Here is a 16,555-nt window from a genome sequence, read left to right on the forward strand (position 1 = left end):
AATATTTAGTGCGGACCAAAGGGCCTCCTTCACTGAGCTGATGGTCTTCCAGCCGTAGGTGATATCAGTCTCAATGTGCATCCAGGGAACCGCCCGTAGAGCACAGTGTACTGTATTACTGAACTGTTTGGGATGACCCGGGACAGATACCAACACATCTCTCTCCACACCCTCTGCGTAAAGGGGCAGCCCATCAGGAGGTGGACGACGGTCTCCTCCCCGCCGCAGCCTCGAGGGCAGCTCGTGGTGGTGCTGAGGTTCCGTGCGTGTTGGAAGGACCGCACTGCGAGGGCCTTTATCACCACCATCCAGACTAGATCCTGGTGCCTGTTGGTCAGTTCCAGTGACGAGACGTTCTGCGAAATGGCATCGACCATCTGGTTGGGGGAGAAACCGATCGAGTCCACCCTCTCAGTTCCTTGCAGGACTCTGAGAACGTTTCGTGTCGACCACTGTCTAGCAGTCTTGTGGTCGAAGGGGTTCCTCCTCAGGAACTTCTCCACCTGGGACAGGTGGGGTGGGGGGGGGGAACGGTCCAGCTGAACGGGACGTCCTGCGCTTGCTCGGCCAGTGTGGCCAGACCCAACCTTCTCAGTGTGTTGGACAGGTAGAAATTCGGAACGTCGTGACACTTGGTGTTTGCGTACTGGGACTCTACACACATCCTGAGGCAGCTACACACAAAGGTGGCCATCAGGATCACTGCGGTATTAGGGACGCTCTTCCCCCTTTGTCTGGGGGCTTGTACATGGTGACACTGCGGACGCGTTCTACCTGGACCTCCAGACAAAGTGGAAGATAGCTCGGGTAACCGTGATAGCAGAGTTGTGGGGAATGGGCCAGAGCCTGGCCACGTAGAGCAACACCACGAGTACCTCACGCCTTTTCACCAGGTTCCTGCCGGTTATGGAGAGGGATCGCCCCACCCATATACCGAGTTTCTGTTTAGCCTTGGTGACCCGCTCCTCCCAGTTCTTGATGCAGGCCAGGGGCCCCCCGAAACAGATCCTCAGCACCTTCAGTAGTCCGAACTGATGGTTAAGGGGACAAAGGATTGGGTCTCCCACCTGCCAAAGAACATGGCCTCACTCACTGTGGTTCACTCTGGCCCCAAGGCCAGCTCGAAACAGTCACAGATGCCCATCAGTGTGTGGACTGACTGCTGGTCAGAGCAGAAGACGGTGACGTCGTCCATGTACAGGGAGGCCTTAACCTGAGAGCCTCCGCTGCCTGGGATCATCACCCCCACCGATACCTGCGTCCTTCCTGATGGACGCGGCAAACGGCTCGATACAACAGACGAACAAGACCGCGGAGAGAGGACAGCCCTGCCTGACTCCAGATCTGATCAGAAAGCTCTCTGACTCCCACCCGTTGATTGGGAGTGCGCTACGATGTCTGCGTGGAGCAGTCGGATCCAATCGCGGATTCCCTCCCCAAAACCCATTTTGGAGAGCACGTCCATCATGTACGTGTGGGATATTCTATCAAAGGCCTTCTCCTGGTCCAGGCTGATGAGGCAGGTGTTCACCCCCCCATCTTACACGTGGGCGATCGTATCCCTGAGCAGTGCAAGGCTATCAGAGATCTTCCTGCCGGGTACAGTACAGGTCTGATTCAGGTGGATCACCTGCTCCAGAGCAGGCTTGAGCCTGTTGGCGATGGCCTTAGACAAAAATCTTATAGTCGACATTTAGAAAGGAAATGGGTCACAAATTTCTGATTTCTTCCCTCTCCCCCTTCCGCTTGTAGATGAGGGTGATGATGCCTTTCCTCATGGACTCTGACATGCTGCCTGCCTGAAGCATACCCCCCCTACACTTCCAGTAGGTCTGGGCCTATCCAGTCCCACAGAGCCAAGTACAACTCGATCGGTAAACCATCACTTCTGGAAGTTCTACTCTTCTCGAAGGACTGGACGGCCTTTGTCAGCTCGTCCAAGGTCAGTGGGCGATCCATGCTCTCCCGCTCACTGTCCTCTAAGACTTCTGTGATAGAGGACAGGAAGGACTGGGAGGCCATGCTGTCTGTGGGCTTCGTGTCATAAAAAGCATTTGCTGATCCTCAGTATGTCGGCCTGAGAGGACGTCAGCGAGCCGTCTTCCTCTTTCAGGCTACTGATCACAGGGGTCTCTCTGTGCAGCTTCTGGAGGAAGAAGTGCGAGCACTTCTCGCCCTGCTCCACGGAGCGGACTCTGGACCGGAAGATGATCTTTGAGGCCTCGGAGGCGAAGAGCGAGGCTTGCTGACCCTTCACCTCTCGGAGTTCCTCCCTGACATCGACCCCCATCGACTGCAGCTGGAGCAGATCCTGAATGCTTTTCTGGAGTTTTGACACTTCCCTCAGTCTCTCTCTCGCCTTCTGAACACCTTTGAGAATGAAGAACCTCTTGATGTTGGCCTTGATCACTTCCCACAAGTGCACCGTGGAGTCCAAGGGGGGGGTTTCACTGTTCTCCAACCTGTGTAATCCCTCTTTAGTTCCTCGATGTTCTCCGGGCTCAACAATCTCACGTTCAGCTTCCATAACCCCCTGCCCGCCCTCTGGTCCTCCTGCGATTGACAATCGGCCAGTAGGAGGCATTGGTCAGAGAAGAACACCGGCTGAACGTTGGTGGATCCGACCTTGAGCGTTGGGGACACAAAAAAGTCAATCCTGGAATGGACAGACTCGTCTGGCCTGGACCAGGTGTATCTCTGTGGCGTTCCGACAGCACGGTTGCTGAAGACGTCGTGAAGCTTTGCGTCTTTCACCGCCTCTATCAGGAGTTTGGACGTGGTGTCCAGTACACCGCCGCCCCTGCTGGATCGTCCAGCCGCATCAATGATGCAGTTGAAGTCTCCGGCAAGAATCATAGAATCATAGAAGTTACAACATGGAAACAGGCCCTTCGGCCCAACATGTCCATGTCGCCCAGTTTATACCACTAAGCTAGTCCCAATTGCCTGCACTTGGCCCATATCCCTCTATATCCATCTTACCCATGTAACTGTGCAAATGCTTTTTAAAAGACAAAATTGTACCCGCCTGGTCAGGAGGTCACCAGCAGTATTGGGAGGTGCTGGAAGATCTCCAGCCACTCGCTCCAGAGGATCGGGGAGTACACATTAATCAATCAGAGCAGGACATTCTTGTGCAGAACGTCCACTACGAGCAGGCAGCCCCCCACCATCTCCATAACCTTGGTGTTGGTGAATTGACCTCCTCGCAGCAGAATCCCCAGGCCTGAGGAACGCCCATTGTTGCCTCCTGACCAGATCGAGTGGCCTTGGGTCTACATGCGTGACCCACTGCCGGTAGTTGCTGAGGCACTCCTGCAAGAACAGCAGGTCCCTCTTGAACCTGGACAGGTAGTCCAGGGTAGCAGCACATCGAGGAGTCGTGTTGCGGTGCGCTGGGGTGTGTCGCTGCTCCCAGGTTCCTGGAGTTAGACCGCGTTGTCAGTGTCCCTGGTCAACATCACGTTTTGCCTCTTCCTTTGATGAAGGTGGGGTTCCCCCCCTTTCCTTGGTCATCGTTTGAGGAGCGGTCGCTGTTGTCTGTTGGGGACTGTAAGCTCCTCTTGGCGTTGGCTTCGTGCCTCTGGTCATGCGGGACCTTCTCTTTTTCTTTGCTTGTATCATCCATCCTTCATCCGTCCCTGGTTTGACTTTCATTGGCTCTGCGTTCTCGGGGGTAGTTTCGGGGCTGGGTGTCAGGGTTTGGTTGGTTTCCCCAACAATCCCTTCCTGCTCTTTGTTCTCCTCCTGGTCGTCGGCTCGGATGAACGGTGTGATAAGTCTTAATGACGGCCAAACAACCTCACTGGCACCAAAAATTTACTATTACAAGTGAGGAGTCTCATTCCTTCACATTTTAATTGTTGTTGTTTGTTGTTAATTGTTGTTGGACATTTAAAAATGTTTTAAAATTTTTTTACTTTTTCTTTGTCTCTTTTATCTCTGTATTTTAATTCAATTTCTTACCCTCTCTTTATTTCGCTTTCTGTAACTGATTTTACATTGAATTTACAAATCTAACTTACATTTCCTGGTTCTGTGTCTGTGCTGCTTATTAACATGTTTCAATCTGATTGGTCAAGGGGTTACACCTCAGCTTGCCCCGTTCACACAGGTCCCAGGCGGCCGGGAGAGGAGACTGCGTGGATTGAGGGCCCCATGAGAAGAACCAGAGCAAAATCCAGCCCAAAGTATTTCAAGAAATGGAGAATCGTACAGATACCACACTAAATATTGGTCTCTCATACCCTGTGTCTCACTATAACACTCTCTCATACCCTGTGTCTCGCTGTGACACTCTCTTATAGCCTGTGTCTCACTATAACACTCTCTCATACCGTGTCTCGCTATAACACTCTCTTATAGCTTGTGTCTCGCTGTGACACTCTCTTATACCTCGTGTCTCGCTGTAACACTCTCTTATACCAGCTATCTCAATGTATCATGTATTTCACTGTAACAATCCTTTAAGCCCAGATAGCCTGGCTGCACATTCTGAAATCTACCCACTAGCAAGTGTCCACCAACCCAGGGTGGTGTCACATAAACAGCTGTTGTAATGGAGTCAAGCCGACATGACCATGCAGTTGGATCACTCCTTACTGTGGGTCCGACCAGCGGCACTGCAGATGTGCTAATCTGCAAGGGAACAGCCCACTGTGGTCTAATGCATGCAATTCAGTGCGGTGTACCCGTGTGAACTTGCTGCTGAGCTAGTCGACCTAACAACACTGACTGTGCAAGGTAGCTGTAAATGCCCTTTGACCCTTACCATCATCTGGCAGTGGCGTTCTGGAAGGTGGTGAAGAGGCGGACAAGCACTGGGGGTAATTTTAACCCATTGGCCTGGCATTAATCGGCCCCCGTTTACACACTGCCCCAAATTCACTTTGCACCGAAGTCAAAGCAGCCTGGGGTGTAAAACGTGCGGCCGAACCGCTCCCCTCGGGCCGGTTGGGTTAAAATCACCCCCTCCCAGGGTTGTTGGCGCGATGAAAGGTCAGCGGGAGGCGGTGTCGCCATGGTAACCAAGGGCTGTGCGAGCGGAGCATCCCCCAGCCAGAGGGGGACAGCCAGGGGCCGAGACAAAGTACTTTTAACCGCAGCTCACGGGTGGAAGCGTCCTTCCCAGTCACTGCGAGGCCCCGGCGGGGGGAGGCTGGGGCGCCGCCCGCCATTGGGAGCAACTATGGGGAAAATCCGTCTGCAGCCGCCGCCGCCGGCCTCCATCAACACGTGACCGGACAGGCCCCGCCCCCCCCCGCGCGGGAGCTGGCGCCATGACGCAACACGCATCGGTGACGTCACGGCGCCGGGTCGTGCGCGTTCTTTTTTTTTAAGCGCGAAAAAGGCGGCGTTCGGGGCCGTCGAGGGGCAACTGAGGCCCAGGCTCCAAATAAAGAGCTAGGGCCCGCCGGCCGGAGGCCCCTGCGAAGTGGAAGGACTCTGAATTCGGACCTTGCTCCGGGGAACTCCGCCTGCAACAGCCTTCCGGCCCCTCTCCAGCCAGGTGGGCCACACACACAACCCGGGACTGAGGGGGGGGAGGAGGGTGCCGCACTGTCGGAGGTGCCGCACTGTCGGACGAGATGTTAACCCGAGTCTGCCCTGGCAGGGGGATGTTTAAAGACCCCGCCGGGCGGGGGGGGGCTCTTCTTCCCCCCCCCCCCCCCCCGTGTGTCCTGCCCAATATTTATCCCTCAAACAACATCTGGAACAGATGGTCTGATCGTTTATCTCACTGCTGTCTGTGGGATCTTGCTGTGCACAAACTGGCTGCTGCCTTTTCCCCACGTCGCACCAGTGACTGCGCTTCTAAAGTCCCTCATTGGCGGTGAAGCGCCGTTGCACAGCCTGAGGCCGTGGAAAGCGCTGTATAAATACTCAATCCTAAAAGTTTTTTTTTGTAACGTGCTGACACCAAACAGCAACATCTGCTGCCGTTATTGCAGAGAAAGACCATCCTCCTTCCTGCCCCCAGCCTCACTTGTGTTCTTTTCTCTCTTTCCCCCCCCCCCCCCCCCCGTGTAATTCAGAGCGGGAGCAGCTGGTGAGAGGTTAACCGTGCATTAAGACGACAGTTGGTTCAGTGGCTCCAGCTTTCCTCCTCAGTCTCCAAACCCGAGCTTCACAGAACCGAACTAACATTCAATTAATAGAATAATACAGCACGGATGGAGACCATTCGGCCCATCGTGCCTCTGCCAGCTCTTTGAAAGAGCTACCCAATTAGTCCCGCTCTTTCCCCATAGCCCTGAATTTTTTTTCCCTTCAAGTATTTATCCAATTCCCTTTTGAAAGTTACTGTTGAATCTGCTTCCACCGCCCTTTCAATCTGAGTTCCAGATTATCTTAACTCACTGCAAAAAAAATTTTCTCCTAATTACCCCTCTGGTTCTTTTGTCAATTATAATAAATCTGTGGTCCTCTGGTTACTGACTCTTCTGCCACTGGAAACAATTTCACCAAATTTACTCTTTCAAAAGCCCTCATTTAATCTGTGTTTCCACTTCTAACTCCCTCCTACCCCAGTCTGCACTGGGGTGCAGATGGTGAAAGGATGGAATCACATGCAAAAGGATGTGTTTAAACATTTAAATTAAACCAAATCAACAAGGCCCTGTACCCGGCCACCCTCGAGTGCTCAGTAAAATCAGAGAAAGGTTACAGCACGGAAGAAGGCCATTCGGCCCATCAAGTCGGCGCCGACTCAATGCAAGAGCAATCCAGCTAGTCCCACTCCCTCGCCCTATCCCAGTAGCCCTGCAAATTATTTCCTTTCAAGTACTGATCCAGTTCCCTTTTTGAAGGCCATGATTGAATCTGCCTCCACCACCCCCTCAGGCAGTGCATTCCAGATCCTAACCACTCGCTGGGTAAAAAAGTTTTTCCTCATGTCACGTTTGGTTCTTTTTCCAATCACCTTAAATCTATGTCCTCTGGTCCGTGACCCTTCCGCCAATGGGAACGGGTTCTCTCCATCTACTATGCCTAGACCCTTCATGATTTTGAACACCTCTATCAAATCTCCTCGCAACCATCTCTGTTCCAAGGAGAACAACCCCAGCTTCTCCAGTCTATCCACATAACTAAAGTCCCTCATCCCTGGAATCATTCTAGTAAATTTCTTCTGCACCCTCTCTAAGGCCTTCACATCTTTCCTAAAATGCGGTGCCCAGAACTGCACACAATACTCCAGTTGTGACCGAACCAGTGTTTTATAAAGGTTCATCACGACTTTTGTACTCTCTGCCTCTATTTATAAAGCCCAGGATCCCATATGCTTTTTTAACCATTTTCTCAACTTGCCCAGCCACCTTCAACGATTTGTGCACATATACCCCCAGATCTCTCTGTTCCTGTACCCCTTTTAGAATTATGCCCTTTAATTTATATTGCCTCTCCTCGTTCTTCCTACCGAAATGTATCACTTTGCATTTTTCTGCGTTAAATTTCATCTGCCACGTGTCCACCCATGCCACCAGCTTGTCTGTATCCTCTTGAAGTCTATCACTATCCTCCTCACTGTTCAGTACCCTTCCAAGTTTTGTGTCATCTGCAAGTTTTGAAATTGTGCCCTGTACACCCCAAGTCCAAGTCATTAATATATATCAAGAAAAGTGTCAACTATTAAAAACTGGATTCTCATTTGTTTTCCCCACAGCCACCAAATCACTGACTCTTGCTGTGGGGAGAGTTCCATGGACGCAAGTACCTCACTGAAGTGCTTATCCTTAACGTCTGAGTCCAGAAAGTGGGTGTCGGCAGATCATTCACCTGGAGGAGAGGGGCTGGGCGATACTGTTGTCACTAGACTTCCCAAGCACGCACTGATTTTTCTCCTTCCCAACCCTGGGACACTGAAGCCAATTGTAGCACCCCTACCCCTGTTTTTTCCTGGTACATTGATGACCGTGTCAGTGTCACTTCCTGCTCTGACCCTGAACTGGAAAATTTCAACAACTTTGCTTCTAACGTATCTATCACATATTCCATCTCCGACTCTTCCCTTCCTCAACATCTTTATCTTCTTTTCTGGGGATAGACGGTCCACCAATAGCTACTACAAGCCCACTGACTCCCACTACCCTGTCACTATAACACTGGGGTACAGTACTGGTGGGTACAGGTCTGTCACTGTATAATGGGTACAGTACTGGTGGGTACAGGTCTGTCACTGTATAATGGGTACAGTACTGGTGGGTACAGGTCTGTCACTGTATAATGGGTATAGTACTGGTGGGTACAGGTCTGTCACTATATAATGGGTACAGTACTGGTGGGTACAGGTCTGTCACTGTATAATGGGTATAGTACTGGTGGGTACAGGTCTGTCACTATAACGGGTACAGTATATGGTGGGTACAGGTCTGTCACTATAACGGGTACAGTATATGGTGGGTACAGTATATGGTGGGTACTGGTCTGTCACTAAATCACGGGTACAGTACTGGTGGGTACAGGTCTGTCTCTGTATCACACTGGGCTACAGTACTGCTGGGTACAGGTCTGTCACTGTATAACACGAATACAGTACTGGTGGGTACAGGTCTGTCACTATAACACTGGGGTGCAGTACTGGTGGGCACAGGTCTGTCACTGTATAACACTGGGATACGGTACAGGTCTGTCTCTATAACACGGGTACAGTACTGGTGGGTACAGGTCTGTGTATAACACTGGGATACAATACTGGTGGGTACAGGTCTGTCTCTGTATAACACTGGGATACAGTACTGGTGGGTACAGGTCTGTCTCTGTATAACACTGGGATACAGTACTGGTGGGTACAGGTCTGTCTCTGTATCACACTGGGATACAGTACTGGTGGGTACAGGTCTGTCTCTGTATAACACTGGGATACAGTGCTGGTGGGTACAGGTCTGTCTCTGTATAACACTGGGATACAGTACTGGTGGGTGCTCACCATTTATAATCCCATTTCCTCGCTCCTCATTGAATTGTCTGTCCAGCTGCTCACATGACTAGTTTCTTAGACTCTGGCAGTGTCACGACTCCCCAATTTGACCAATTAGCTGCCGTTTCCCTGCTGAAGATTGTTGTACTTCTCTGTCACACTCAAATTTCTGTGTCACACTTCAAAAGAAAAGTTAGAAGGGAAACTGGGATTTCTGCAGCTTCTTAACTGACCTCTATGAACTCACCCAGAGCTTACTTAACACCAATTGGACTTTGTATCTTAAAGGCTTACACATCCCTATATTTCAGCAGAAGGATCATTGTGTTTTACATGGTATAATATTGCTGTCCTTAATAAACTGCACCAATGCCACAGGAGATTTGCTGGTGTATATTAAAATATCTGTGCACATCCATCACACTTTGTTACAGAACCTTCAGAGAATATACAGAACGACAGCTCGACATTTCATCCTGAGTTCCTTTGAGCTGGAGTCTGCGATTTTTTTTCAGCAACTTGCTAATTGGACCTCATGATTCATAGTCAGTTGCCACGACCTGGATTCCCACAGGGAGGGCCGAGCTACGGCCTTAAAGGGACAGGCCAGGTTAGCAGCTAAACATCGCAGATGGCCAGAGAACAATGCCTGGGGATGTCCGCCAGTTCTAATCATGCGTTCTCCCACTGGGATTTGGCGGTGGACCTCCGCTCCAGTGCAAAAAAACATCTTTGCCAAGGTGTCAGCCTTGACTCAATGGTAGCACTCTCACCTCTGAGTCAGTAATTGTGGGTTCAAGTCCTACTCCAGAGATTTGAGTCCAAAGTCTATGCTGACACTCCAGTGCAGTACTGATAAGAGTGCTGCACTGTCAGAGACGCCATCTTTCGGATGAGACGGTAAACCGTCTGCTCTCTCAGGTAAACATAAAAGACCCCATGGCACTATTCGAAAAAGAGCAGGGAAGTTCTCTATGTGTCCTGGAATACATTTGTCACTCTACTAACATCGCTAAAAGCAGATTATCTGGTTGTTATCTCGTTGCTGTTTGTGGGAGCTTGCTGTGCACAAATTGGCTGCCACATTTCCCTACATTACAACAGTGACTACATTTCAAAAGTACTTCATTGGCTGTGAAGCGCTTTGGGATGTCCCGAGGTCGTGACAGGTGCTATAGAAATGCAGTTCGTTCTTTTTTACAGGTGTGAGACAATGTATGACATGTCCGAAAACAGTTCTTACATCTTCAAGTTGTTGCAGAGTTGACATCACAGAATCATTCTATTAATTCAAGGCGAAACTCAAGATTTTGGCTCTTAAATTTTTTTTTCCCCCTCTGCTGGGGTCTACATCGCCAGGGGTAACATACCCTTCTGCACCCTGGCAAAGTGGCTGTTCCTCATGTTCATTAATTGTAGGACCCTAACTCCACACAGGTCAGGGATCAAACCTGGGGTTTTATGAACACCATCACTCGGTACCACATTGCGCACCACAGGGCATTTCCCTGCCTGTCCTGAACTGCAATCTTGGCTCCCGGAAGAAGGAGAATTAATACACATAAACTGTAGTGTTTCTGTGATCCATTGAAGTCCTTCTCTCATGCTCACTTCCTGCTGGATTGCTGACCAATCTGGCACTTCGTTAATGTGGGCACCACACTTTAGAAAAGATGTCAAGGCCTTGGAGAGGGTGCAGAGGAGGTTTACCAGGATGAAACCAGGGCTGAGGGACTTCAGTTATGTGGAGAGATTGAAAAAGCTGGGATTGTTCTCCTCAGAGCAGAGAAGGTTAAGGGGTGACCTAATAGAGGGGTTCAAAATTATGAGGGGTTTTGATAGAGCAAGTAGGAAGAAAATGTTTCTTGCAAGTGGGTCGGTAACCAGAGGTCATAGATTTAAAATAATTGGCTAAAGAACTAGAGGGGAAAATGAGGAGAAATTTTTCCACACAGAGGGTTAAGATCTGGAACGCACTCCCTGAAAGGGTGGTGGAAACAGATTCCATAGGAAATTTCAAAAGGCAATTGGACTAATTTGCAGGATTTTGGGGGAAAAGCTGGGGTGTGGGACTAAATTGGATAGCTCTTTCAAAGGGCTGGCACAGGCACGGTGGGCCGAATGGCCTCCTTCTGTGCTGTAACATTCCATGATTCTGTGATTTTAACCCTTAGCATGCCAGAAGCTCATTTGGCCAGAGTAGAAATCCAAGAGTCCTGGTGGCCTAGTGCTGCCTGGTACCCAGGTCTCACGTTCCATTCTGGCTTTGCATTGAGTTAGCTGGGCTGATCAGGAGCTGCAGTAGGGGCAACTGCATTTTACCTCAAGACTCCTGGGATAGGGGGAGGAAAATCAACCAGGGTTCGAGCTCTTAATCGCTGTCCAGGAGCTCATGCTGCAACGTGAGCTTGTGTGAAAGTCAGGTGAGGATAGGATCGGGTTTGGCTTTGATGAAACTCACAGCAGAAGAGTTGCTGACACTCTCCAATCTCACACACTAGGAATGAGCACTTGGGGAAGGAACCGGAGGGAACTCAACCCCAGCAGGAGAGGCCAGCTGTGCACATGGAATGCTCTCCTAGCAGGTGAGGGCAGCTGTGCACATGGAATGCTCTCCCAGCAGGAGAGGCCAGCTGTGCACATGGAATGCTCTCCCAGCAGGAGAGGCCAGCTGTGCACATGGGACGCTCTCCCAGCAGGAGGGGCCAGCTGTGCACATGGGACGCTCTCCCAGTAGGAGGGGCCAGCTGTGCACATGGCACGCTCTCCCAGCAGGAGGGGCCAGCTGTGCCCATGGGACGCTCTCCCAGCAGGAGGGGCCAGCTGTGCACATGGGACGCTCTCCCAGCAGGAGGAGCCAGCTGTGCACATGGGACGCTCTCCCAGCAGGAGGGGCCAGCTGTGCACATGGGACGCTCTCCCAGCAGGAGGGGCCAGCTGTGCACATGGGACGCTCTCCCAGCAGGAGGGGCCAGCTGTGCACATGGGACGCTCTCCCAGCAGGAGGGGCCAGCTGTGCACATGGGACGCTCTCCCAGCAGGAGGGGCCAGCTGTGCACATGGGACGCTCTCCCAGCAGGAGGGGCCAGCTGTGCACATGGGACGCTCTCCCAGCAGGAGGGGCCAGCTGTGCACATGGGACGCTCTCCCAGCAGAAGGGGCCAGCTGTGCCCATGGGACGCTCTCCCAGCAGGAGGGGCCAGCTGTGCCCATGGGACGCTCTCCCAGCAGGAGGGGCCAGCTGTGCCCATGGGACGCTCTCCCAGCAGGAGGGGCCAGCTGTGCCCATGGGACGCTCTCCCAGCAGGAGGGGCCAGCTGTGCCCATGGGACGCTCTCCCAGCAGGAGGGGCCAGCTGTGCACATGGGACGCTCTCCCAGCAGGAGGGGCCAGCTGTGCCCATGGGACGCTCTCCCAGCAGGAGGGGCCAGCTGTGCCCATGGGACGCTCTCCCAGCAGGAGGGGCCAGCTGTGCCCATGGGACGCTCTCCCAGCAGGAGGGGCCAGCTGTGCACATGGAACGCTCTCCCAGCAGGAGAGGAGGGGAGGCCATCAGCTCACGTGAAACTTAACCCTAGGTGGTGAGACCAGAAAAATGAAGGCTGTGAGTAACAATCTAGGGTTTCAAACTGCTTCTTTGCTATTCCAGACATGGTCAGTGAGCTTGGGATGGATGATAAATACATTTGGTTTCAGTTGACATTTTCACCTGGGTAAACACGTAATATATACACACACGCATTTCATAAATAACTGCGGCTGATTTGACAGTCTCAGGGCTCTGGAAACTTTGTAAACTTTGCTTTCACAGTTGAAGATCTCATTTGTGCCCACCCTCCCCCCCCCCTGCCAAATACCACTTACAGCTCTGTAACACACAGCTCCTGATCAATAAAGCATATGCCCATTCACCAGATGTTAATATAGTAAATCAGAAATAAAAGGAGGGGTTGGCAGCAAGTTATATTGTAAAACGGAGACCCGTCATGTTCGAAAGTGCAGGAGGGAAGCTGATCCTGGCCCCAACAGAATGTAGCAGCTTCCAATTAAATTGCACTAAAAATAAAATCACCGAGGCTGGCCTGAAAACAGTCAGCGGATTCTGCAGAGTCAATTAACGTTAAGTGAAAAACAAAAGGCTCTCCGCTCGGCAGAGCTTCACTTAACCAGAGGTCAGGCGCCACCGCAGAAATAGCCTCGACACGGGACATCCTTCCGCTGCTGCGCCTGCGCCAGCGCCAGCGCCGCCTCGTAACGTGCCATGTGTCAGGGCAATCAGATCCTCAAATAAAATACATACAGGAATAACTGCAGAAAGACAGCACCACCCCCACCCCCACAACACACACAACACCGCACGCGCCTCACCGTATATTCCCACAGTTTGCTCACGTCTCTGCAAGGACCTTCCCCACTCCATGCAGACCCCCCCACCACTTCCACCCCATCACGATCCATTACACCCCAGACCCACACTTAATCCCTCGCTGCTTCACCTCACTAACACAGCCCCAGGGCCCCAGGCCGCAGAGCAGACTGACCACCGTTACATAAACCCAACTCTCAGCAACAATGGCAGAACCACGGCTTTAATCTATTTCAAACACACAAAGATATTCATAACAGAGGTAAGATAAATGTAATGAAAGGGAGGGTGGGTGCAGACAGGCAGGGAGAGATGAGAGAGAGAGAGAGAGAGAGACAGGGAGAGAATCTCATCCAAGGAGTTTGTTTCAGTAACTGAAGTGGCTGCTGGACAGCCTCTGATCCAGCCTTTCAGCACCATTTTGCTAGTCAGCTCCTTGTGACCCAAGTGCTCGCTGCACTCACTGATAGCAGTGTAGTAACATTCTGTCCTTCACATCAAGGCAACCTCAGAACCCAGCAAGAAAAAAAATAAAACAAACCAACAGCACAGCGAGCGAGGGTGCAGGGGAAGAATCAAATAAAACCATCACTTACTCTGAAAAGAACTCATCCTTTTTTTTTAATTCCCAGTTTCTAAGCACGAGGAAAGATGGTAGAAAGGAGCCTTGCAGATTAAAACGAAAAAAAAATATCCTCCCACACGATCTTGCAGCCCACTGCAAACAGCCCAGAAGGTTGCTGACGTCACCGATTCATGAATGGATGTAAATTGGCCTGTTTTAGAATTCAGCACAGGTCTGTGAGCTGCGAGGGGAGGGGGTACTGGAGGGGGGGGGGTGTTGGGTGGGGGGAGGAAGCCAATGGGGATGTGTGTAGCTGCAGGCTGGTTCCTTCAGAATGAAAGCACTGGCCGGGTTTACTGATTAAGCTGTGCAGCACGTAGTGCCGTGGGCTGAACCGGGAGCTCTAATTCTGCCTCGCAGCTTTGCGTCAGGAGCAGGCTGACCTCCTCCGGGCACTGAGGCCACTGCTGCCTCGCCTGCCGGGCGCTGGCATGACGCACAACGCGACTGTTCCCTGCTGCGTGCCACAGTGGCAGGCTGAGGCTGGGCTGTGCTGGGACAGTCGCTTCCCAATCAGCTGCTGGTCAGAAGCGTGGGTGAAGCTGGGAAACTTAAGAAAGAGAGCAAGCTAGCTTCACTGCTCCTGGTGGGTTTACACAATCCTTCTGACGCTGCTGGTGGTGGGGTGAGGGTCAAGTGGAGATCTGCGACCTCTGAGTTTTTCTTTACCTCTGGTCCCTATTGATAGGCCCACCTTATCTACGTTTCTCATTGCTACTCTTGGCAACGAGGGCGTCAGTCCCCTTGACCCTGGGGGCATGCAGCTCTCCGCCTCTCCCCCGGACCAGATACTGTGTCCTGTGTACCAGCCCTCGACATTGCACTAATAATATGGAATAATTTAGATCAGGACCGACTGATCACAGTGCACAGCAGCACTCGGTTAGCTAATCGGAGAAGCAGATGCATCCACAGTGTCAGTCAGACCCCACCTTCTGCCACGTCCAGATCAGGATGTGCCTCTGGTCAGGGGGTGCGATTGTAGCTTGAGTTCTGACCCTTGCTTTCCCACTGATGAAAATTCATTCCAGATTCGAATAAACCTTCAGAACGGGAGGTCTTCAGGCACCGAAACACACCAGTCAAAAAAAAAGTACACTCCTTTTTTTAAAAAAAAATCAGACTTTTGAGGTCCAGTTTAAATTTTAGAAAAGTCCAGACACTGCACTCAAAAAAAACCCGACTGCACAGAGACAGCGCAGGTGGAGGCAGGGCTGACCTCAACTCAGTGAATCCCGACTGGGCCCATTGAGGGGCCCCCAGATTTTCCTCATCCTTTGACGCATGCTCTTGAGACTTGGGTAACATTGAGTCCTCGCAACAGCTCATCAGCAACAGACGGTTCGACACAGCTATTATCAACAACAGAATGTGAATGTCAGAACCCCGTCTAATGGCAAGGTGGGAAGAGACAATGACTGAGCTGCTGTGACTGTGTAGAGTAGTTAGGAGGATTGCCGGCCTGTGATACAGGCATGCCCAAGGAAACAAAGCGCAGACAGGAGTCCACCAGGACTGCATCCTTTGCTCCATACTGTTTCAGAACACAAGGATTCCATACTGTTACGGAGGGTTCCATACGGTGATACAATGCATCACCTCAAGGGTGAGCTTTAGACTTTTTTTTATTCATTCATGGGATGTGGGCGTCGCTGGAAAGGCCGGCATTTATTGCTCATCCCTAATTGCCCTTGAGAAGGTGGTGGTGAGCCGCCTTCTTGAACCGCTGCAGTCCGTGTGGTGTAGGTTCTCCCACAGTGCTGTTAGGTAGGGAGTTCCAGGATTTTGACCCAGCAACGATGAAGGAACGGCGATATATTTCCAAGTCGGGATGATGTGTGACTTGGAGGGGAACGTGCAGGTGGTGGTGTTCCCATGCGCCTACTGCCCTTGTCCTTCTAGGTGGTAGAGGTCGCGAGTTTGGAGGGTGCTGTCGAAGAAGCCTTGGCGAGTAGATGGTACACACTGCAGCCACAGTGTGCCGGTGGTGAAGGGAGTGAATGTTTAGGGTGGTAGATGGGGTGCCAATCAAGCGGGCTGCTTTGTCCTGGATGGTGTCGACCTTCTTGAGTGTTGTTGGAGCTGCACTCATCCAGGCAACTATTCCAATGCTCTCCGGACTGGCCTCCCATAAACTTGAGCTCACCCAAAACTCTGCTGCCTGTATCCTAACTCGCACCAAGTCCCATTCTCCCATCACCCCTGTGCTCGCTGACCTTCACTGGCTCCCGGTGCGGGAATGCCTCAATTTAAAATTCTCATCCTTGTTTTCAATACCTTCCATGGCCTCACCCCTCCCTATCTCTGTAACCTCCTCCAGCCCTACAACCCTCCGAGATCTCTGCGCTCCTCCAGTTCCTGCCTCTTGCGCATCCCCAATATTAATCACACCACCATTGGTGGCCGTGCCTTCAGGCTGCTTCGGCCCTAAGCTCCGGAATTCCCTCCCTAAATCTCTCCGCCTCTCTACCTCTGTCTCTTGCTCGAAAATGCTCCTTAAAACCTACCTCTTTGACCAAGCATTTGCTCTCTTGTCCTAATATCTCCTTATGTTGCTCGGTGTCAGATTTTGTTTGATAATGCCTTGGAACGTTTTACTACGTTAAAGCTGTGATATAAATGCAAGTTTTTGTTGTTGTTATAGAAC

The 16,555-nt window shown here is 51.5% G+C and overlaps 1 long non-coding RNA gene across 1 annotated transcript; it reads left to right on the forward strand.

Moving 5' to 3' along the window:
* Nucleotides 1-5,272: 5,272 nt before the first annotated feature.
* On the forward strand, nucleotides 5,273-9,292 carry LOC137309165 (uncharacterized). The gene is made up of 2 exons (XR_010959775.1): nucleotides 5,273-5,509; nucleotides 7,664-9,292. It is a non-coding gene; the product is annotated as an uncharacterized lncRNA (long non-coding RNA).
* Nucleotides 9,293-16,555: the final 7,263 nt, after the last annotated feature.

This window comes from Heptranchias perlo, unplaced genomic scaffold (genome assembly GCF_035084215.1).
Source record: "Heptranchias perlo isolate sHepPer1 unplaced genomic scaffold, sHepPer1.hap1 HAP1_SCAFFOLD_151, whole genome shotgun sequence".
NCBI lineage: Eukaryota > Metazoa > Chordata > Chondrichthyes > Hexanchiformes > Hexanchidae > Heptranchias > Heptranchias perlo.